Source organism: Rhodnius prolixus, unplaced genomic scaffold (genome assembly GCF_049639745.1).
Source record: "Rhodnius prolixus isolate KJV_2025 unplaced genomic scaffold, Rpr scaffold_13, whole genome shotgun sequence".
Lineage (NCBI taxonomy): Eukaryota > Metazoa > Arthropoda > Insecta > Hemiptera > Reduviidae > Rhodnius > Rhodnius prolixus.
Window position 1 is genome coordinate 7,069,434 of NW_027411583.1, and position 24,538 is coordinate 7,093,971.

Consider the following 24,538-nt stretch of genomic DNA (forward strand, 5'->3'; position numbering starts at 1 on the left):
GCCAGACCACCGCTCGGGACACTCAATCACATCCAGGCATTGCATTCACTCCCTGAGGATTCATTCTTACTCTCTCTTCACGACCTTACTCTACTCGTCATTCAGTCTGGCCAATTCTTTTAGAAATAGTTTATATTTAGAGTATATAAGGACACCACCGCTCGGGACACTCAATCGCATCCAGGCATTGCATTCACTCCCTGAGGATTCATTCGGGCCAATTCTTTTAGAAACAGTTTATATTTAGAGTATATAAGGACACCACCGCTCGGGACACTCAATCGCATCCAGGCATTGTATTCACTCCCTGAGGATTCATTCTTACACTCTCTTCACGACCTTACTCTACTCGTCATTCAGTTTTACTGCCATTGTAATTTAAACTCGTTCCTAAGTTAGAGTTGATGTTAGCCATTACACTCCTAGTCAGTAATATTATCTTTAATTCTATTCAGCCCTTCAGCCTCCCTAATCAAATCCCAATATTCTGCTCGTGCCTATAAATTATCAGTTACTGAAATGTCCTTTTCGTGGCTTTAGTCATCGACATCAACCTTTAACAACAACTAACAACTACAGCTAACAACATAACCAAAATATTACCGTCAAGAATACCATTGTGGTGGAGGGAATTAAATAATGTTTTCCTCAGGTTTTTCTTTTCAGGAAAAATTAGCAAGGAAACAGGAACGACTTTAGAGCATACACCCACTAGTTAAGGACGCCTTCTCCACTTCTCCTTCCACGTGCACCCTCTCACTTCGGGAGTGCTTGATTTAGATGTAAATTGAGTTCAAGTGGCATCTAAAGTTGAAGTGAGAGGGTTCTGTGTGGGAAAGGAATGGTGAATGCCGAGGCAAAATAGAGACAGCAATATCCAAGAGAGAGAAGGCAAGATGTAGCGCGAATGTGACGTAATGGGTATGTGAGCTGAGCGTGTCTGTGTGTGTGTGTGTGTGTGTGTGTGTGTGTGTGTGTGTGTGAGTGTAGTGCGAAGCGCTGGGAATCGCCCAGAGGAGATGGGATTACATTAGCATTTCCATTTGTTAATCAGCCTGAACCCTGGAGGAAGTACTTCAGCAGAACCCAAAAATAGGATCTCTCTCTCCCACTCTCTTTCCCAGCCGCCCTTTGTCTGTCTCCCATTAGATCCCTACCAAGTTCATGCCCTTCAAAAACAAAAACACACCCTACCGATCTTTACACCGCCATCGAACTATCGCTTTTTGCGACGTTAAAAGGTGGTAAGCTAACGTTAAATTTTCATATTACCTTACCATTACCATTCCCTCTCACCTCCAAATACCATTTTATTTCTCCCCATGTATTTCTCTGGTATTTACTATTTATTTTATTAACCTCATTTCTTGTTAAATGTTACAATAAAGTAAATTTATTTTTCGTTACACTTAATTTCGTCGAAACATTGATAAATTTTAATTATCAGTTTTTTTTAAATATATTTCTACCGGATATAACTAATGTACCTTGATGACCCATTCATTTCCTCCGCTCAGTACAATTTGCTACGAAATTACGCAAAAAAAAGGTTCAAAATTTGCAATAAAAAAGTTATAAATTTAGTAAAAAGTTAGTGTTTTAAAATTTATTTGGTCAGTTTGCGGAAACGGAAGTTTTTAACTAGACTGAGATTCGTTTTAGATTTTCTTTTTTTCAAATACAGTTACCCCGAAAGAATTTATCGCAAGCCCTGGAAAATAGGGGTACCGAGTATAGTTCTACATATTTCCGGTAAAAGGGTTTTCAGCCCTTCCCCACACGCAATAAAAGAAGTCTTGCCGGAAGTTGGTTTTCCTGTTTACCGGAGCAGGGACGGGGAATTTTCTAGCTGATGACATTAGAGCTAATTGATTTACAAGACCAGCCTTTTACTATCAGAACATAAGAGTAGGTTCCGGTAATCTTAGGCCAATACTGCCTAATGAGGTTTATCGTTTTAAACCTCACATAAATTGGGTAGAGACCACTTTTTGATACTTTTTTCACCAGTCGTTTTTTGCACACTTTGAACTGCTACAGGTCTCAAATCGTCAAACTAGCCATTTGCCATGGCTTCCAAGACAAGATTATGACATACAATCTCTTATTTTACCCTCCTCATGCATGGAAACAAATTGTCCACCCCAAAACAGGGACACCTTGTAGAGAAACATGTTATGTACCTCAATTGCTCAGCGAGCTTAAAGCTTTTAAAAATCAAAGTTTGTTCACAGAACGTAAGTTTTTTAAAATTTTGCAACAATTGCAAAATTATGTGTGTGTGTGTGTGGGTATGATAGAGAGAGAAGAGCGAGAGAGTGAGAGAGAGGGCAGAGAGAGATCTTAGAAAGAAAGAAAGAAAGAAAGAAATACGTTTATTAATGTCCTGGGACATTAGTCCCTTAAGGACAACAAAAAGTATATACATAAATTTAATAAACTAAAATTTCTCTTCTGAGTTGCTGCCAAATTAATATTTACAATGTATACAGAGTAAAACAAAAAGATAAAAAATAAAACTAAAAGTGAGAGAGACTGATGAGCAGGAGTTTGCCTGTGGGAAGCTGTGTAGCTGTTTGTGGATATCCACAAACAATGTAGACTCTGAAGGTCCTCCCTTTATAAGAGTGTACCTTTGTATTTGAATGTAGTCTTATTAATGCTGGGATACCCTCAGCAACGCCAAGATCGCTGAAGAAGTGGCTAGTCCCAATCAGCCCTACATGGGTTGTTGGCCCTTAATTACGACTTATTGTGCCCAAAAAAAATATGATAGTTGCCATAGAAGAGATTCCCGAATTATGGTTGCCTACGACCATAAAAAGCTCTCACCATCCCAGATTCCAAAAATCAAAATTTGTATCCAATTCATGACATCACCATAGCCTGGAAATGAAGGAGAAATTTGACCATTTCCAGTCAATGTGCTAATCAAATATCTACACCATCTCTGATGGATGAAAATCCGAATTTAATCTGAATTAAAAAAAAAAAAAATTATCGATGAAATCTTCAATAACAAACTAATCAATCAAAGATTGATTAATATTTTGAGAAATGCAATTGAAAAATTAAAATAAAATTAGACTGCTAATTTTTTAATCCATATCACATTGCACACTTCTCCCACTCTTGGAGCAAAGAGGAACCAAAATTACTCCTGCCGTAGACCAATGCACCCAGATGTCTACTAAAGTGAGAGGGAGATAGAAAACAAAAAAATTATAATTGGGATTGCAATAACATTTGTGTTCAAGCAAGGCCAACTGGGGACTAATTAGGGTTAAAAATAAAACCGGGTAAATCCGTTTTTAATGTTCCCCATTATTAGAATAATTAAGGGGAGCATTTTGCTCTAGCTGTAGGGGGATTGGGGGAGGGAAGAATGGAAAGGAGTGTGTTATTTATTTAAATGTGGCTACGGTGGGACCCGTTTTGGATCGTAATTCATAGCCGGCTTAGGAACTCCCCTTGTTCGGGAATGGCGGGTTATTCTCCTTTTTCTCTCTCTTTCCCAAGCTAGGCAGGACCCCTCAGTGAATCGGGGCAAAAAAAAACATCCCAACGGAGGGAATGGTGAAGGAGAAGAAAAACCACAGCAGAGGGAGGAGCTTGCGGCCAGGTTCCAAAGGGTAAATTCTGACTAGCCTCTTCTCTTTTTTCTCTCCTGCTTTTTGGTCTGAGGTTTCCTGAGATACTCAACAACTTTTCGTCCAGTTCAAAGGAATCATCCCCAGGATTCGGCCGATTTACATTATTCAAAACTTGTTTCCTTTGGTGATATCTTTTTTTTTTTCGGTGATAGTGGTTCTGTAACATTTACATAAATATAGTGATTTATTTGGGTTGGACGAAGGAGCGTTCCAGGGTGTCAGCAAAGCGCGTTCATCTATAGTCCCCCTAGAAGATCAATTCGCGTGGATACGGAGTTAGGAAATCTTAATTAATACACAACCCTTTATTACCACCAACCACCTAGGTGCCTCCTTCTCTGCCAGTCTATTGTTTGCAGAAAATTTGCTTTCCCCCTTTAAATACTAGAAAATTGTTAATCAATTTCCCTTGGGACATTATTGTCCATACAAAAAGCCAAATCACAATTCCTATATTGAATATGTTTTATTATTTCTGTAGACGCTTTTGTATTGAAATTTAGGGTTCAATCAATTAATGTCTTCACTTTACTCTGGTCCGTTCTATTTTCACATTCAAAGAAAATTCTTCACCCCACCCCCTGTGATTGGGTCCAATTTTCCAAATTGAGAATTAATTGAATAAATTTTCTATTAATATTAAATATTGCTGTATTTCTAGAACACCGAGTAAATGAGGGCTACTGGTACTACATTTCTGCGAGCCATTTCTATTATATAAACTAATACAATGCTGGAGGAGGTCCACGGTCATTTGCTATTACAGCCAGGTTCCATTTCATTTATTTAATATAATGATTTTTTGTACACTCAATGAAAGTGAACTTTGTAGTTATTTGAATGGTTTAGATTGGCAAGCATTATGTAAATATTTAAAAGATGCACTCTCCTATAGATCTATATTAGTTAGAGTTAGAGAATTTAATTATGATTAATTTTAAATACTACATCTTTTTTGCAACTCTGCTGACGGATGATTCGATCTGTAGCAAGAAATGTTCTCAGTTTTTTACGTTTTTCTTTAATAAAACACTATTATTATAATTATAATGATTTCTTAAATCTCTACCTGATCCATTTCAAATACTCGCTAGGAAAATACGAGTTTGTTCAAATATTAAATGGCATAAACAATTTGAAGCCCTAAACGATTCTCAGTCACCGAAATACTGAAATTATTTTTTCTGAGCAGGAGGAGTCAAATCAGGCCAAATTGCTCCTTAATGGGTGCTTGGTAATTTCAAAAAGAACTAATAATACTCAAACAACTACCATATTGCATGCAAATTAGAAAAATGATTAAGAAGCCCAAGATAGAATAGAATGGACATAGAAAGAGGTCCCCCTCCTATTAGGGAATATAATCTGATTACAGAAACTATGATTGGATGATTTCAGAAGTGGGTCCATTTAAAAGAAGGAATAACTATATCAAAGCGTTTTGTAGAGTGACGTATGAAAAAAAAGCTTGGAGTGCTTTGGGGAGAAAATGCAAAAGCAAAAAAAAAAGGGGGTCTCTCTCGCTTTGCCTGCAGCCATGGCAGGAATCAATCAGTCATAATGAATTGATGGAGGGGTCATTGGAGTAGTGAGCGGAGTTTGTCCAGGGGTGGCATTGTACAGCTTTGTTGGTGGCCTGGTGTGGGAGGCAGGAAGCCTGAAACAGGACCTGGACGCCCAAACAACTCGTTCTGGTTTCCCTATCTGAGTGGTCATCACAGCTCCCCCCCCCCCGCGGACTTGTTCACTCTCCCCGCTGGGATTAGAAGCCACCCGATAGTGGGGGCGAATTTTCCTGGACCAGCCAGGAGAACCTGGTCACATTTAGACCTGATTAATGAATGGACAGAACACAAACCATTGTTTTTGAAATGGTTGGCCATGATGCCGAGTGACAATTGGGTTTTCGCACTCAATAGGATTCACATATTTATAATCATTCACCTTGAAACCCCTTCTTCCATCGCGACCATTTTGGAATTTATTTTCAAATTGCAATGCTCCTACTACCTCTATTAAATAAAATAAACTCCTGTCATCGGGCTATGTATGAGATGTAAGGAGCTCCTAGGAAGAGAAAATTTAAGGGCCAGCAGCTAGATTCGAACCCAGGATTTTCTCGTTGGAACCCAATGTGCGCTAACCACTCAGCTAATCCCTTCCCTGAATATAAAAATTAATAAATTTTATTTTTTGGGCACTAATACAAAAATTTTAATATCCAGTTATTCATTAGCTACCGTCGATTGGTTCATCCACGTTGATTCTTTAATTTTAATATCGATTATTCAAAAATTTGAACCCATTCTCTGGGAACGCAGAATGTAGCCAATCAAACTATTAGGTAAATAGAAAATACAAAAAAAAACTGCTGTGGAAATCAGATTTAAAAAACCACGGCCTACTTTATTTTTAATTCGCGTTCAGGGGAATGTTTTCCCGGTGAAAACTTCAATTTTCGAAACTGAAAATTCACAACACTTCCTGTTTACTACTAAGTAATATAGAAATCATCTTATTTATAGTATTTTCCATTTCCTGTCAAGCTAAACATTGTGATAAACTTGGCCGGCCAATCAAAATAAATACTCTCCTTAATTTCCACGAGAAAGGAAAAGCCATCTTAAGTGGAATGGTATTTTTTTCCATTCCAGTGAAAACAATCTGTTTAGCGAGCAATAAACAGAGGAAAATAACTTCAGGTATCAAAGAAGGGAAATTCCTTATTAGATCTCGAAGTTAATTTTCTTAATAAATCAAGATGGCTAATTAATATCTTCTTTTTTTTTTCAACCTCATTAATAAAATGGAAAACCATTTTCAGTAGTAATCTAAAAATTTAATAAAAATCTTTTTCTGGAAAAGAGGATTTTTCCGCCGCCACTTTTCATTTTGCATCAGTACTTGAAAAGTTATTTCATTACGTAGATTATTTTATTTTTTTTATTGAATTTTCATTTAAGATTCGTGAAAAAAGGGTAACCCTAAGGAGTAAAATATTTTCCCCGATTATTTTGAAAAATGTGTGTGTGTGTGTGGGGGGGGGGGAAACATGTTAGTAACTTTTCAGGAAAGTTAAAAAGTAATGTTATTGAATAATGGTGGAAACTTTCATTTCCTCCTTGGAAAGGAAATGGACGCACATAATTTCTGGTAGAAATTATAAATCCTTCCTAAAATGTTTTCTGTGACAATAAATCTCTTCAATAAATTCATATTTTATTACTTCCTTTTGCTATAAAACTGGATAACGGAAGTAATTTGTTCCCCCCCCCCCATAAATCAAGGGTATTTGTATTAAAAATTAAGAAAGATAGTTGGAAGCTTTCAAGCTTTTGGAACTTGGGATTGACGGCCAACCATGAAGGTGATCTTCGAAAGCGGGGCAAAAACAAAAAATAGAAATTCTGTCCCAAAAAATGATACTACAATGGTGTTCATATAGTTCTAAAAAAAACTCCACGGTAGCCGAGCGGTTTATAGGCGGTTATGGGCCGCGGCGATGAGCGCAGAAGGGTCTGGGCGAGAGCCCGCCTGGAGCCGTCGCTGGTGCAGATCTTGGTGGTAGTAGCAAAGCTAAGATGTATTGCGGTACTAGTCTAGGCCTTGAATTTTATTTAATGGTTAATATGAGGAATTTATAGTAAAGTATGTTAGGCGGTTATAGGCTTGACCCGCAAAGCAAAGATGTATTGCGGTACTAGTCTAGGCGTTGGTTTTTATTTAATGGTTAATATGAGAAATTTTGCTGTATAGTGTTTTTGCTAGTCGCCTTCGTCCACGACACCTGATTTGGTAGTTGGATGTAAAGCCCCGTCTGATAAAATAGGCGATTACTTACTTATTTATAATTTTTTCATTCATAACTACTCATAAAATGATTTACAGAAGTTAGAAATTCTGGTAACTCTTATCGACTTCCACTGGCTACAATTAATATTTATTTCGTAGCCACTACTTCCTGCGAATATTTCATCCTCCACGAATAATTCTCTGTTGACACTGATAGCCCCCCAAAAAATTCACGCATTGCGCTCGCCGAAATGTATGCTTGTGCAGTTGTTGCGGTTATAGATTTATTTTTGTGAAGATCTCTGTTTATTTCGTTTGTTTTAATTAAAGCGAGTCAACAGCTTAGGGCATTAGCGAGAAAACTACTTTTACTCTGAGCAAGGCGAATCTCAGTTAATTCCAGAGCAGAGCCAGATTGGATCTTCTATAAGAGGACACTGGACAAGAAGTCTTCAATTCAGGAAGTTCCCCTTTCAAAAATCATGTGGCTCCCTCACATGGCTGATACTGTGAAAATAGAGTCAGCACTTCATCATAGCTGAAAAATCAGCACAAGGAAGCTGATAATTCTACACCTACGCTTAACAACACAGTGTAACTGATCGATTACAATTTAATGGTTATTCTGCAACTATAACGGGTGTGTAGTTCGCAATTTTTTTTTTTTTTTTTTTTTTTAAGCACATATTTTACCATCATAATGGCAGGTTAAACCGCTGACGTCGTTAATAGGTAGCTAGGTGTTTTATTGGCCCAGGCTAGCGTGTCGTCTTCCTTCGTACAAAACATTATGTATATGTATATTATATAGTATATAGGAAATTATTTATTATGCAAGGTGGTGTTAAAATATAATAAATTTAAACCGGAAAGGAAGTGTGGTGGTATATAGTAAGTTAAGCAGTGTTAACAGGGAAGAAAGGAACAAGACCGGAAGTCTTCGTATATAAAATGTAAGTAAATGTGGTACACAACCAGGAAGCTTTAGAGTGTACATATTTTGTGAGTGTGTATGTGAAAACGTGCACGATAGGTGTAGCCGAGCAACTACTTACATACAAACATGTTTTGCTATGCATACATACATATGTTGCTTGAATATTTATCACAGTAACCTCAATTCCCCGCAACATATATTTCCGTCGTGTCCTAGACTATATTCCCATATCTTTAATAAAAGTGCCCCCCCCCTGCTAGCCAACAAACGGAATTCAAAATAAAAAAATATTCCATTAAAATGTTTGACCGCATTTAGTCCACTTTCTCTTTGTAAGAAAAACTGTATTATCTCTTTGCAATTTTCCATAACGAGTTTACACCGGAAATACCGGAAAAACGGTATGCGGAATTTGAGGGATAGCGGAAAATGTTATCCCTCAAAGAATGCAAATAAATATAATGCAAATAAATATAATATAAACATATATACACACATTTCTTGAGCACAATTTTGAATTTTTCTTGTAATGCTGCACGAGAAATCTCGGTCTCGGTTTTTCAAATATTTATTTTTAGCTACAAAATTATAAAATTGTGTTCTTTATTAATAAATAATCGTTACAGGTATTGAATTAATTATTAAAAGATACGATTTTATTATACAGGGTGATCTATTTAAAACGCACCAATCGCTAATAACTTTTAAGGAAAGCGGAATTTCGAAAAAAAAAACCCACGAAGTAAACTATATGTTTTTTTTGGGGTCTAGTTTTCATATTTTTCACTCCCGATGCTGGATCTTTATTTTTGGTAGAGTTACGGGCAAAAACCTAATTGGGGTTTTATTAGGACCACTGGTTTTGACAATGATTATGAAAACTACATAAAAAACTGTAAAAAATTACGTTAATCCCGTTTTGATATCCCTAATATTTGTCGAGATATTTAAGATCAAAGTTACAATTTTATCTATTCGTGAACGGTTTTCAATATTAATTTTCCACCAGAAATACACGTTTTGGGAGGTCCTCTGACTGCAAAAATGTTATTTGTGAGCAAAGTGAAAAAAAATAATAATAATTTAAGGTTTTAAAACATGTAGTGTGATGTAATGGTAGTGGGTGAATCAGAATAAATTTGTTTTATCATCAAATAAAAGCAACCATCACATCATTTTAATGTATCCCGTATGCAAGACTTCTTGACCTAACATTACAGTAAGAATATCTTGCCAGGAATGGGCGGGTGTGGTCTGTGGTCAAGAGCGTGGCTTTGTAAGTGGGAGATCCACAGTTCGAATCCCGCGAATGCAGTCATTCTCATTACTTAAAAAAAACCATAATACTTTTTTGAATAAAGTGTAGTATACGCGGGGCGTTTTTAACATCTTTTTGAAATTATATAAAGATATATAACAGTAATAGTAACATATGATGCATTGAAGTGTAAGTAGTCTTCTTTTACACACATTTTTTTCTCTTTATACCGATATCAATAAATAAATTAAAATAATTATTAGAAAATAATAACATTTTTTGAAAAGATTATTAATAACAAACCATTTTTATATTCATTTTGATTGGCTCAGATATTGGGTTCATTTTTTTTATTTTTAATACTTAAAAAAAAATCAAAAAACCGAGATATCTCGACGAGACCGAGACAAGATTTGAGCGACCAAGATCGAGACGAGACACTTGTCATACGAGACCTGCATAAAGCGAGATTTGCATAAAGTCTCGCCTCGTCTCGGTCTCGTGCAGCTCTATTTTCTTGTTACGACTTTAAAAATTTTAAAAAAACTTGATTCCAAACAATCTAAATATTCATAAAAGAAAAAAGAAAAAAATAAAAGTTGGATTTCCCAACCAAAAAAAAATAAAAAATAAACTAGAAAACTAGCAATAGTTTTTACGTGAAAAAACAATACTATTACTTCTTTCAAGAAAATAAAGATAAGATCTTAAGTGTTGGAGAGAATGGAGAGAGTAAAAGAAATAGAAAAATATAAATAATAAAAACCAAAAAGAAAAAAAGAAGAAGAAGGAGGAGTAAAAGCGTGGAAAACTCACGACCAATAAGAGGAAGTTGGGAAAATTGGCAGTGATATTTTCAGAAATAATATTTATACAGTTTGGAAAATAAAAGTGAAGAGAAAAGAAAAACTAAGGAAAAGTAATACACATTTTCTTTCCTTGTCGGCCCCGCCCCTCCTCATTCTTCCACCACCACCTTAAGGATGAAACAATAATACAAAGTTAATCTTAAGGCAAAAAGGAAAAACCCACTCGCGTGCTCGGGCCTCCCGGTCTTTTTGTTGGGAAATATATGTACACGTATGTGTGAAGGTATATGTAGCCAGTTACTACTCCGGCTAGCCACTTTTACAAGGGTGCTGTATTCCTTTTAGGCGCCCCCCCTTTTGTTTTTAAGAACTGTAGGGCAGCTTTTTAGGGTGGCTCGTCTAGGTTACTACCGGCTGAGTCGGTCCTACTCACAGATAAACTTACACTGAGAACTGCACCCTGAGGTTTCTTGTAGCACGAGTATGTTTTGGCCCTTCTTTTATCCCCTAGCCCTAGCTCTCCCTTTACAGCCAAATCTTTACATTTTATTTTATTTTTTCTCAAAGTTCAACTGGGTGTACATTCCAGAAAATTATTTATTTATTTAAGCTAGAGCCTTCTCTAAAAGGTAAATTCAGAGGAGCAACACCTCTTATAACACGTTCCCTTAATGCAATTATTATTTTCATTTAATATTAAAATAAATTTCCTTCTGACTTGGAATTTTTAATGAACATTTAATTATCATAAATTAAAATTCTAACTAAAATACTTTTAGTAATAATAATTATAATAATATTTAATTTTTAATTACATAAATAGAATATAAGAGGAACAAAGAGAATGCTTGAAACGGCTTGAGTTTGGTCATAATTAATATAGAAGGAAAGAGATTAATCTTTAAAGAAAATGACAATAAACAAGTTGAAAAGAATAAGAAAATGCAAGCGCAAGCAAAGACAAAAATAAATAACTAATCACAATTTTATGTAATTTCTTTAAAAAAAAAAGTAACGTGGAACCTGCACGCTGGACAAAGAAAGACTACTTAATCGAAGTAACCAACTATTGCAGGTGGGACAATCGCAGCTATCGCTGGAACCGCGTACTTAAAATAAGATAATAGATGGGACGGGACCCACGCCCCACGGCACCGCAGCCACAAAAGACTTATTGTGCCAGCCCCCTTCAGCCTCAGCGTTCCAAAGGTTTCATAGCGCAAACGTTCGATTGCAACAAAATCGAACAACAGGTGAGAGGCCGTTTCCTCCTCTTCCAGACACAATTTGCACAGTAGTTTCGAGCTAATAAGCCCCCATCTTGTGGCAGATGCTTCCTGAACCTACCGTGCCCCGTGTGAATAGGCCTGTAATCAGAGTAATCTGATTTCTACCCAAGCACAGGGCCTCTTTGGTTCTTTGTTTACACAGCCAAGGTAAAGCAATAGTCTTGCTGTGTTTAACCCCAGGACACATCCACTCAGTTTTTTTTCGTGCTCCCTCCAGATCCAATCTCTGAGAGCCGCACGAACCGAACCCCTGGTGATTCCCAGGACAAGCTCCGGACCGATGAAAGGACTGTTAGGTCCATTCCTGGCAAGATGATAACCGCGTACTTAAACCTATCTGGACTTAACTGACTTGAAATATATGGTTCAACCACCAAACTTTCGCAAAAGACTCAGTCCTATCAATTGAAAAGAAATACTTTCGTCAGATAACTGATTCTGTATTTTAAGTTCTCTCTAATAGTAGCCACCACAAAGACCTGAAGATATCCTGAAGAATCAGAATCTTTTCGACTCTCCTTCTTCTGGTTCAAAAATCTTGCTTCCACAACGATTCCAGGATCATCTGACCACGTCAGAAAAGCTGTTATAACTTAGTGATCATCTCCAACAATAATGTAACTAATTCCAGCGAGAGTCTAGCCAGCTGTTCCAGTCTCTCTCCTCCAGCTGATGATACTTATTATGATACTTATTACTTCTTATACTTATCATATTCATTGATTTTATTTTTCTTGTAGATTTGAATAATAATAATAATAATAAATGGTTAGGCCTAAATAAATCATCCAGTTACTGTGCTCAGTTCAAAGAATAAACGCTTTCACCACCCCCCCCCCCCAAATATCCGCTGTATTGAGGTACCTTAAGTTCGATAAACGATGGTTTTATAATAAATTGGTATCTTTCTCTCCAGTGTATTGTGTGTTCATGTCGAATGTTACTCAAAAATGAAACTTTTAATTTCATATTTAGCTCAAGTTTCAACAAAAGGCCACCATGTTTCTGGACAAAAATCGATCAATTGAAAGTTCCACTTTACTGAATCGATTTTTTCCAGTTTACTTTTTAGCATTTTCTCGAAAACGGGTACGATAATTTTCTTTAAATACAGTGCGCTAATTCTACATATTTAGATCCAAAATGTTTATTTGAAACATTCTTTTAAGAAAAAATAAAACTTCTACAAAAATAAATGCTGTTCATATTTTAAACTTTAGATTTCCAATGATAAAGATTACAAATAAGAGGAAGAAACCAGCTCAATCTTTTTCCCAGCTAAGATAACTGAAATTATCTTCGTCTGAGAAAATCACGCGTCACTGCAAGAAGTCGTGCACATACATACTGTAATCAAGATATACTGAAAGATACGTGTTAATATTAAATTTCCATTGGAAAAGAATATTGTAATAGGATCTCTCAATAATAAATGCAGAAGGCGAATGATTTCCTGTGTATACACAGACTGGATAGTCTTGGAACAAAGCACTTCCGTTGCCAGTCGCAAGTATGCTGCTAAACCTCCTTGAATTTCATCAACTAGTTAACTGCAAGTTTAGTGGACAAATCTATAACTGCTGTAAAAAAGGTGGTGCGCCTTGGTGATGATTCTGGTACAAGCTTATTCAGAAGAACTTCCATTTATTGGAATTATGTAGAACAATGGGAAAGGGTCATATTGCTTAGAAGAGCTTTATTATAGTGGACCAAAAAAACCCTTTGAAAGTCTAGTACCTAAAAAACAAACCCTTTTATCTTTTTTTGGGGGAAAAAAATCTAGAGCTTTCCGTCCAGTAATTTTGACCCTATAAAGGTCCTCAGGACTCTCTCTCTTTCTAAGGGCCATAGGATTCACATTACATGTGACAGAACGATTCCTTAACAACCTGACACTAATATTAGAAAGAGTAAAGAGAACAAATTGTTCCCCCCCCCCACCAAATGTACGTAAGTCTGTCTGTGGATACGTTTACAGGGCTTCTGGTGCTCCATAAATCCCTCCATGAAAACTGTTCTAAACAGCATTTTCAAAGAATGATGTAATAAAATATTTAAATGGGGATTATTATGGCTGGAATTCAGTTATCAATTACTGTAAGATTGCCACGAAATTAAGACAAAGTGAATTAAAAATTTATTAGTTAATATTCGAGTGGATGATTATTTATTTTATATTATTATTTATTAAAGTTATTGTTTCTTATTCAGTTTTTATTAATTAATTTACTTACGTATCAGGGTGAACCAGTAAGTTATGTCCATAGGCCTACTGTGTGTAGTACATCTAAAGTGGAGTTCAATGACGTATTGGTCATCTTCATATTTTCCACTGTTCTTGAGTGACGTCACTTTAAATTTTTTTTCTAATAACATTACTTTTTTCCAATAAAAATGTTATTACTCAGAAAGTTTTAGTCCGAATTCGATTCTGATGACACGGTTAGAAAGACAGATAAATTTTCTAAAAATTGACACCATTTTGAAGCATAAGTCATTCTCCAAACAGCCTCAATCTTCCACCGGATGCTGGAAAAATAAAAGGAATCGAAATTTTTAATAAATCTCATTAGGCCCTTATGTGATCATTATCATACCTAGGTGCTGGCACTTTTTATAAAAGTTTCCTTGTCTAATGGGCTTTCAAACGGTATATCATTTTCCAGGATTCCTTTTTATCTTCGTATGAGAAATTACGTTTGTTTTACAAGAAAACGTGTTCATGAGCACTCAACAGTGTTAGTTATCAAGTTGTTTAATTCATTGAAAACTCTTTCAGATGGACCAGTAGTCAATTTTTTTAAAGTAGATTGTCTTAAAATAAGGAAGTCAAAGGTTACAAATTGCACTTAAAAAAAAAAAATCTGATCTCTCTGAAATATTTGAGAAAATGTTGGGAAATATTTTAAACAAGTATTATTTTTATAAACAAAAATTCATACAATTTCACACACAACTACCTGTTGAAAAAGAAAAGAATGTGAATAAACTTAAACTTTTAAATTGACAGATTGTAAAGGAAAAAATTATTAAATTGAGCGCAAGTTACAAACAGGTCTAAGCGTTAGTTTGAGAAAAATCTATTTGATCTGGGTTTTTGCAAAAACAATTACAGTTATAAAGAAGGATTTGCCCTACATTATAAAGAAAATTTGGGAATTTTATCTTTTATAGAAAAAGAGAAAAAAATTATCAAAGTTGGGGTGTTTTTCAACGTTACAGCTTTTACGTGCAGTTTTCGTGAGATCAACCCTTATACAACTGTCCTACCAGAAACAGTTTTAATAAGATTTTACCCCCTACCCCTCCGCAATAGTACAGGAAGAAATGGGTTCGTACATACATATATTTAAGGACTCCAACCCACCTCTTTTCCAGAAGTACCCCTAAATCGATTTTTCTGGGTTAAATTGTTTCAAATAAAAGTTTTTGATCTATGTATTTTACTTAAAAATTAGTAGGAGAGTTTTAGAGGAAGTCGAAGGAAACGTTTTTGAGGGAAATGGCACTTCCGGTTAGGCGATTTTTCCCAATTTTAGACATTTTTTTAAGAAATTAATTCTTATTAGTAAACTATATAGGTGGCAATGTAAGACTATTAACAATTTTGGCGGTTTAGAGGAAAACTATTACTTGTAAATAATAATTGCGCCTTCAGATCCCACCCAAATCTCAAATGATGTAATCATTTGAAAACTCCAGTAGCTTTTTTTTTTTTATGTTGTTTTGTCCTTCGTACTGTTTCGTAGTTATTTAATATTCACCTCTTGCATTCTAGCGTTGACATCACAAATTGCCACCACCAAACGTAATTTAGTTCTCTTGTTTAACGTAGGGTTGCCATGGAAAGAAACAAATACCCAACAAACAAAAATTTGTTATCCCTTTAATTCGTAACTAACTAACAAAGAGAGAATACATGGGCGGGGGTATTTTATCCAATTTTGTTGGAATTTACAGGGTGGTAGCCGAAACCCTGGTCCAGCCGGATATATCCAGTAAATACACTTGCACATTCCCTTCCGTCCACCCCCCCTCTATTTAGCTAAAGGTAATGATGGTGATTTGTAATGAAGGGAGAAATGCAGCCCTTTATTCACTCTTTCCATGCACGTGTGTTCGTGTCGCAAGCGCCCACGTGTGTTTTTGCATTTTTCTACTTTCACATTTTCCAACTAACGACCTAAATACATTCATGTAATGAAAATTGAAATTGTTTTTTCATTACAGAACTGGAGGTCAAATAGGGTCAAATTTCTGAAATTCTTTACCAACTATCTCCGTATGAAGGTGTCTATTCTTAGAAGCTAGACAGGCGTGTATATCATAGAGACCAGTTCGAGTCCAATAAAAAGAAGAGAGAAGCTTCTAATTGCTGTCTTAAACTTTTCTGGAAATATCCCGTTTAAATTGAAGGATATCCATGATAGAGTATAACTCCACTTATCACAACACAAGAAATTTTGGGACTTCCGAGCAGCTTGACTGATAGAGAAAATCCGTTTGGATGTATGGTGCGCAGATGCTGTGATAAGCCGAAGTATGTCTGCGAGTATACTAACACCAAAAATCTGATTCCTCTTAAGATTAGGTTCTCCTAAGAGGTTGTTAATGTTCTTGGCCTTTCACCCATTACGTAATTATATGGTAGCTCATAAAATTGAACCACGTTTAACTAGTTCACTTCAAGAAGGCATTACCACACTAGAAAAACTGCAGCGGGTTCATATAAATTATCTCACAATTTAAGATAGTATAACCTAGTCAAAGTATTTACTGCTTAATTCTGTAGGGCTGCAAATGAAGAAGAGATCCTAGCACTAGAGAAATATCTCCCCCTGCCGTAAAGGGGCATTTGTTGTGGCTTTGAAAGGGCGACCCTAGTAGGCTAAATAGGGCCCTGGAGAACGTTCTAGGGAACTGGACAAACCCTTCTATTATTGTAGCTACCTCTCTCAACTTAGTGAGAGGCTTGGTTGCAGAGAGAGAGAGAGAGAGAGAGAGAGAGAGAGAGAGAGAGAGAGAGAGAGATTCAAAAAGAAAGAAAAAAAGAGAGAACGCGAAAGATTTATTGCGTTCTCCTTTCTCATGTTTCTTCTACATTCCTGAGCGTCGTCTTCTATCACGCTGAGTTTTCGTTGTAGGTTTTTTTTCTTCTTTTTAGCCCCCCCCCCAATTAGAGAGATGCAATTCAAACCAATTCCTAATGGCAGTGGTTGGATATGTTCTGGAGCTCTGCAATGACGGGCAGGACTCTTTTTTGAAGCTCTTATACATCAACAGACCCAGTTTGTGATAGAATATAATCCAGAACATCATCTTGAGGAATAAGCTCCAAAAAAGACACTAGTCAAAGGGAATCAATGAACAGAAGTTAACCAATAAGAGGTGCCTTAAAATGTGAATCACTTTAATAAATTTGATATCAATCAAAATTTTCCAGATTCACTAAAATACAGAAAGTAGTGTGAGTGTGACACTATTACTTGTGATTTAGTTCAATACAAAGTATTTGCATTCCCCTCCTCACCCCACCTTTTCACCGTAATACTAGTACTAGTAGTTAGTAATTGTAATAGTAGTGGAAGCTAAAGTAATTACTACAAACTATTAGTTAGGTGAAATGTAATTTACATAGCAATTACATTTACATAGATATTACTTCAGATTCTATAAATATGTAATTTTAGTTCGCTAAATATGTAAACAAACCGGATGATCCGTTTCATATCAAGTATCAAAACTAAACTGCATAACAATCTGCTTTAAACATGTTCATGTTAGTCGTTGGGTGCATATGCAATTACATAAAATACAAATGTTATTATCTCTACAAGGGAGAGAGAGATTTGTTCCTGAAGGGAACGTTAGAGAAATGAACTTTATGCAGCTAGTATTTATATATATAAACTGAATATGCAGCGTGTAACAAATCTAAATAAACTTAATTACATTTAGTAAATTATGGCCTATTAAAAGGTCGTTCATAATTTACATTACGTCTTTAGGTTAGCATTTATATGTGTAGGGCTAAAATGTAACTTAACTTATTTTCAGTTACATAATATTATACATAATACGGTGAGAATATTCACAAGAATTACTCTTACTATTAAATGTTACAATAAGAAATTACTTCTAAACGCTCTTTATAACACACTCAGTATTGTTTGGAACGAGAGAACACTGTGCAAAGGCCAGCAGTGCACAGAAAATGTCTTTGTGACACGCCGAAAATTTAAAAAAATTAAAATTACAAAATTATGTTTAATTACCCTCAAAAAGGCGCCTCGATAGCGGTTATAGGCATGGCCCACAAAGCTAAGATGTATTGCGGTACTAGTCTAGCCCTTGGATTTTATTTAATGGTTAATATGAGAAATTTATAGTAAAGTATGTTTGGCGGTGATAGGCTAGACCCGCAAAGCTAAGATGTATTGCGGTACTAGTCTAGGCCTTGGATTTTATTTAATGGTTAATATGAGAAATTTATAGTAAAGTATGTTTGCTAGTCGCCTCCGTCCACCGACACCTGATTTGGATGTAAATAAAGTAAAAATAAAAGTAAAGTAATGCCTAATTTTTACATCCAACTACCAAATTAGGGGTAGTGGACAGAGGCGACTAACAAACATACTTTACTATAAATTTCTCATATTAACCATTAAATAAAATCCAAGGCCTAGACTAGTACCGCAATACATCTTAGCTTTGTGGGCCATGCCTATAATCGCTCAGCTACCGTGGCGCCCTTAGAAATATAAAGAAACTTGGATGTTATCATAGAGCCAGCAACGTATTTAAAGAAACGCTAAGTTACTGAAGAAGACCTAAGAATCATGAACTCTTTATGAGTACCCCCAGGTTCATCTGCGCCATTTTGTTTCAAATATATTTCAGAGAATTGTTTTGAGATGCTATACATTAAGTATCTTATCTTTACATTTCAGAAGTGTAATATAAGATTATGTTTTCTCACTAATGGATTTTACAGAAGTATAACCTTTTAACCAGATTTCCAAGATCACAAGTCTTACCGGAGATTAACCATTCTCTTGTTTAATCAAAACAACGAGTTTCTCACACAGCAAACCAATCTGAAGATGCTGGCTTTTAATTAAGCCTACATAATATCTTCAGTAAACATACTTAGTGCTCTCTTTTATTATTATTATCACCATCATCATCATCATCATCATAATGATTATTATTATTATGTTCTCCTTTACTGTTTCAAAACATCGTAGACGCATGTACCATGTACTACCAGATGTTGTTTGAAGTTTAAAACAGTTTACTGAATGTATTATTACTTTCCATTCCATTTAAAAGAGTATATAGCTGCTTTTATATTATGTATTTACTTTCCTCTACTAATGTTTCAGCAAGAAAAAACAATTTTAATTATGGTTGTGTCAAGTTTTTCAAAATCAAATCTTGCGAGAAAATGGTAAAATACATTTTTTAACAGAACATGAGTTCAAATTGTTTTAATAAATAACTGTATTGATAAATTTGAATAAAAATAATTGAATTATTGTTGGGAACGCATTCAATTCTTTAATTTTTTTTTTTTTTTGTATCGCTGATTGGGTTTCGGTCATTTGTCCATCACCAGAGATAGATACATCTGTTTCGTCTAGAGATTTTGACTTCACAATGTTTCTTACACTACACTTGTTGACTGAGAATGGATAATGGCCAGAAGCTGTCAGGGATACGAGATAAACAGGCATTCTAAGATGGATTAAAGAGAGAAAAAAAAAATTATTTGTTATAATCTGGCACATCGAATATCACCGGCGATTTGGACGCATGAATGTCTTCTTTAATTGACGTTAAGTTTGGGGGAGACGGTGACAGGATTGAAGAAAAAGAAAAAGCAGAGATCAACTACTGAACAAGAAACTTCTGCCTCCAAAGATAAAGTTTTTTTTTTCTAATCCTCAAGAGAAATTTCTCTTAAAAGAGCCACAAATAAAGCGAACCAATTACATTATCCAATTAACCACTGGCGACAATAAAATCTATCGAAACAGTCAAAGAGAACAATGATGGGGAAGTCCCAAACCGGATCTACTCATTTTGAGATCATCTCATTGCCATCAAAAACCCTATTACTTCCTGTTAAAAACAAAAAACTAACTAAATCGTAATCTATTTCAAGTAACCAATAAGGTTTCAGAACAGTATGGTGTATTATATTAATACACCTAATATTAATTATATTAGTAATTATATTAATACATATAATAAATGCAATGAAAATGCAAATCTGACAATTTAAATATTACCTAGAAATGGCCCAAAATTGATTTCGTATTTTGATAAACATTATTCCAAACTTGACTTACCTGAAATAAAAAAAATTGTAAAAGCTTAGCTTAGAATTAGTTTAGTATTTTATAAAAAAATATTAATTGAAAAAAATTATCTGGAGGAGAACCATCACCACTAACTTCTGAAATTCAGCCCAACATTTGATTATTAAAACAGTCCGTTAGGACAGTTGTATAAGAATTAATTTCTTAAAATTGGGAAAAATTGCCTAACCGGAAGTGCCTTTTCCCGCAAAAACGATTCCTTTGACTTCCTCTAAAACTCTCCTACTAATTTTTAAGTAACATACATAGATCGCAAACGCTTTATTTGAAACAATTTGAACCCAGCAAAATCGATTTAGGGGTACTTCTGGAAAAGAGGTGGTTTGGAGTCCTTAAATATATGTATGTACGAACCCATTTCTTCCTGTACTATTGCGAAAACTGTCCAGTAGGACAGTTGTATAAAGGTTGATCTTCAAAAACTGCACGAAAAAGCATAACGTTGAAAAACACTCAACTTTGATAATTTTTTTCTCTTTTTCTATAAAAGATAAAATTCCCAAATTTTCTTTAATATATAGGGCAAATTCTCGTTTATAACTGTAATTTTTTCGTAATAAAATAGATTAATTAGTTTTCAAGAAAAACGATGCCAAAAATGTGCAAAAACGAAATTTTCAAAAAATGTTCTTTATTTATTTAAAGGGAAAGGCAGTAAAATAAATAGTAAAGAAAAACAAGAGCAAAGTCTACCCACTTCCTTTCAAAGGGAGAGCCCTTTATCGAATTTTCATGGAGAAAACGTTGAAGACTACAACGAGTCTAGGTACTAGGTTTTTCCAGAATTTTAGGAAAATGCGCGAGCATAGGACTACATTATGGGTGCCCCCATCTGTTTTGTATGCAATCAAATTAGATTCTCTGGGAATCGCAGGAAGAGAGGAATTAGAATGAATCATAATTACTCTTTCTATCTCTCACTCTTCAGACGACCTGCAATTTGAATGAAACGTCCATGACCTATTTCGCTATTTAATTCACCGTCTTCCTTCTCCCTTCCCCTACAATTCCTAGAATCTTCATGAACTATTCAAGTACCTGGAGTAACTACATTAAACTAAATTTTTTTGCTAATTAGTTTTATCCAGTCTACAGGATACAGTTGGCGTTTTTCCTTTTAAATAGAAAGATTTAATTAAAACCTTAGAAGATTAATTAGAAGTGCTATTGAAAAAGGCTCTTTGAAGGCACCTTTTAATCCTATTACTTTACAATAGTTCACACAGAGTGCCAGGGAAGAAAAATAAAATGAATGAACAAGTTCTTTAAACAAAATCCTAGATAAAGGAAAATCCTAGCTCTCCTATTTCTTTAAATCATGTTTTTTCAATTTACACGGGAATAAATTCTTTGTCAAGATTAAAAATAATAGCAAATTTGGAACCAGCTTATTATTACAACTATTTAGGATCAGTTATTTAAAAGTTAAATGATGGACTCACACATAGTGTGCCACAATAGCCGAGCGGTTATAGGCAAGACCCGCAAAGCTAAGATGTATTGCGGTACTAGTATAGCCCTTGGATTTTATTTAATGATTAATATGAGAAATTTATGGTAAAGTAAGTTGAGCAGTTGTAGGCTAGACCCGCAAAGCTAAGATGTATTGCGGTACTAGTATAGCCCTTGGATTTTATTTAATGATTAATATGAGAAATTTATAGTAAAGTAAGTTGAGCAGTTATAGGCTAGACCCGCAAAGCTAAGATGTATTGCGGTACTAGTCTAGCCCTTGGATTTTATTTAATGATTAATATGAGAAATTTATAGTAAAGTAAGTTGAGCAGTTGTAGGCTAGACCCGCAAAGCTAAGATGTATTGCGGTACTAGTATAGCCCTTGGATTTTATTTAATGATTAATATGAGAAATTTATAGTAAAGTAAGTTGAGCAGTTATAGGCTAGACCCGCAAAGCTAAGATGTATTGCGGTACTAGTCTAGGCCTTGGATTTTATTTAATGATTAATATGAGAAATTTATAGTAAAGTAAGTTGAGCAGTTATAGGCTAGACCCGCAAAGCTAAGATGTATTGTTGGTATAGTGGGTTCGATTCCCCAGGTCTAGCTCTTTCGATTAAATTTAATGGCAACTAAAAAAAAAAAAAGTAATAGCAAATTATGCCGCAAATCACCTCAAAGAATGAATTTACGATCTTGTCAAATTTCAATAATTGACTTTTTTCACTTGAAATATTTGTTCTGACGTCCTGTAAGTCTGAAAAAGTATTTTATAAAAGTATAAAAGCTAGAATGATTAGGGTATAACGGATTGCAATGCGGAGATCCCGGATTCGAATCCAGCTGCTAGCCCCTTAGATATTCTTTTTCTTGCAGTTGCTTAAAGTTCCGGTTATGGACAGTATTGTCTGCAATGAGAGAACTTTTCCGGAGACCGGCAGTGTACTGAAAAAAGCACCGGGTACCAATGTACTTGGATGTTAACGCGCCTTAAATTAAAAACAAATAAAAAAAAAATCATTAATTCAACTAAATTAAAGTGCAGTTTTACAATGCGAATTAGTAGAAGAAAATTTTTATAGTGATCATAAATAGTTTTTCTTTTAAAGGGAAATTTATTTAAACATCCCTGGTACAAGCAGATATCTATTTCGTGGAATGATCACCCTGTTCGAGACTTCTTTCAATTCCACGGGATGGATGATATAAGGACGGCTAACAGAGATTAATAGTTGGAGATAGTACCTAAAGCCTTTTTTGCAAAGCGCTGACTGAATCCCGTTATGTTTCCCTCCTCCTCCTCCACCACCCCTCTCTACAAACATATTCTTGTCCATGTTTACGTATAAGTTGGCAGAAAAGTAAATTATGAGGTAGAAAACTTACTATACAGAACATACGTTCATACAAGAGCGAGGAGGAAATACAGTCCCAATATAAGAAGGTTATATTAAAATATTTGTAGTATTTGGGAGTATATTTCCCAAAGGAAATCACACTCTGGCTGGAATATTCCTACTTGTATGCAGTTGAGAAAGAGAGAGTGAGGAAATGAAAAACAGGATATTTTTTCTCTTTTCTTCGTTCCTTTTTTTCTTATCCCTAAAAGTAGTTTACAGCCGAAGAAATGATGATACTCAGGCATAACTTTATTTCTAATCTTTTGCTCTCAAACTAAACTTATTCATAACTTAGTTATTATGTTCCTAGTTATTATAACTTATCTTATACTCCTGTATTCAAATATGGAAGGCAACTAGTTCAGGGCCATTTATTACTAGAAACAAAACTAAAATTTTAGTTTTTGCTATTATTTTCAAGATTCATACATTTTCTTCCAATTAAGTTGGTAAAACCATAAAGTTAAGTGGAATTGTTGAAAATGTGGTTAGGTTGGAAGTGCTGGGTAAGATCTTTTATTTTATTTCCGTCGTAGCCAAGCATGTTTATTGTATACTTGAGAAAGCAACCGCTGAGTGAGAACGGTAACGTAAGTGGAGTCGAAATCTCTACAGCAAACTGATTATTCTACCTCTGATGGTGGATGAAAGTCTGAAACCGGAAATGGAATACAATAAACATGTGTGCTACGACAGATAAAATCAAAGACATTCTCCAGCATTGCCAAACCTAACCACAATTTTAATTGGAATTAATGGAATTTCCATGGAAAAAAATTAGGAAATCGGTTCACCAATTTCAAAGGAAATCTCCAAAAATAAAAAGAAAAGTACTTCCGGTCAAAGAATTCTCCTCAAATTTGCAATTTCCGCAACAAAATTTAATCTTTAATAGCATATAAATGAAGGGAGGTATATAACTCAAAAGGGCCACTTTAGAGGGTAGCCACTCCTACTCCCCATTCATTGTGTGAGCCCTGGGAATTTGAATTTCCCAGGACAATGTTTCCAAGATCACCATGAGTGCTACGTGAGAAAAATAGAGTTGAAAGAAAAAATAGAACTCAGTGTCAGCAAAATGGTAACGTAAGATGGAGTCAAAATCTTTACAACTAAATTGTGATTATTCTACCTCTAATGATGGATGAAAATTTGAAATTTTATCTATAGAAAATCACAATACATAGATACCTGGATCTTGGAAAAATAATCACTTAACTCTGGAATCCTACTCTTGATAATCTCAGCAGTACAAATACTTGGTTTTGCCCTAGTTTTTTACAAGCGGAAGTGCTCAGACTTAAGATTTAAAAAAGGAACAGGAAATCGCGTTTTTCCCATAAGAAAGACAAAGTCTACCCAAACAAACAATAGACCCCAACCTTTAGTCTGAAGAATAGTTAATAAATCTGGTAGAACAATCAACAAACAGCCACAATATCGTGAGAAGTTTTCACGAACAGATTAAGTTTTCCTTTGTTAAAGAAACTATTTTACTCGTGATTAACCAGCGTCTAATATATAGGGAAGGGGGGAGCCGATGTCACAATAATTCACA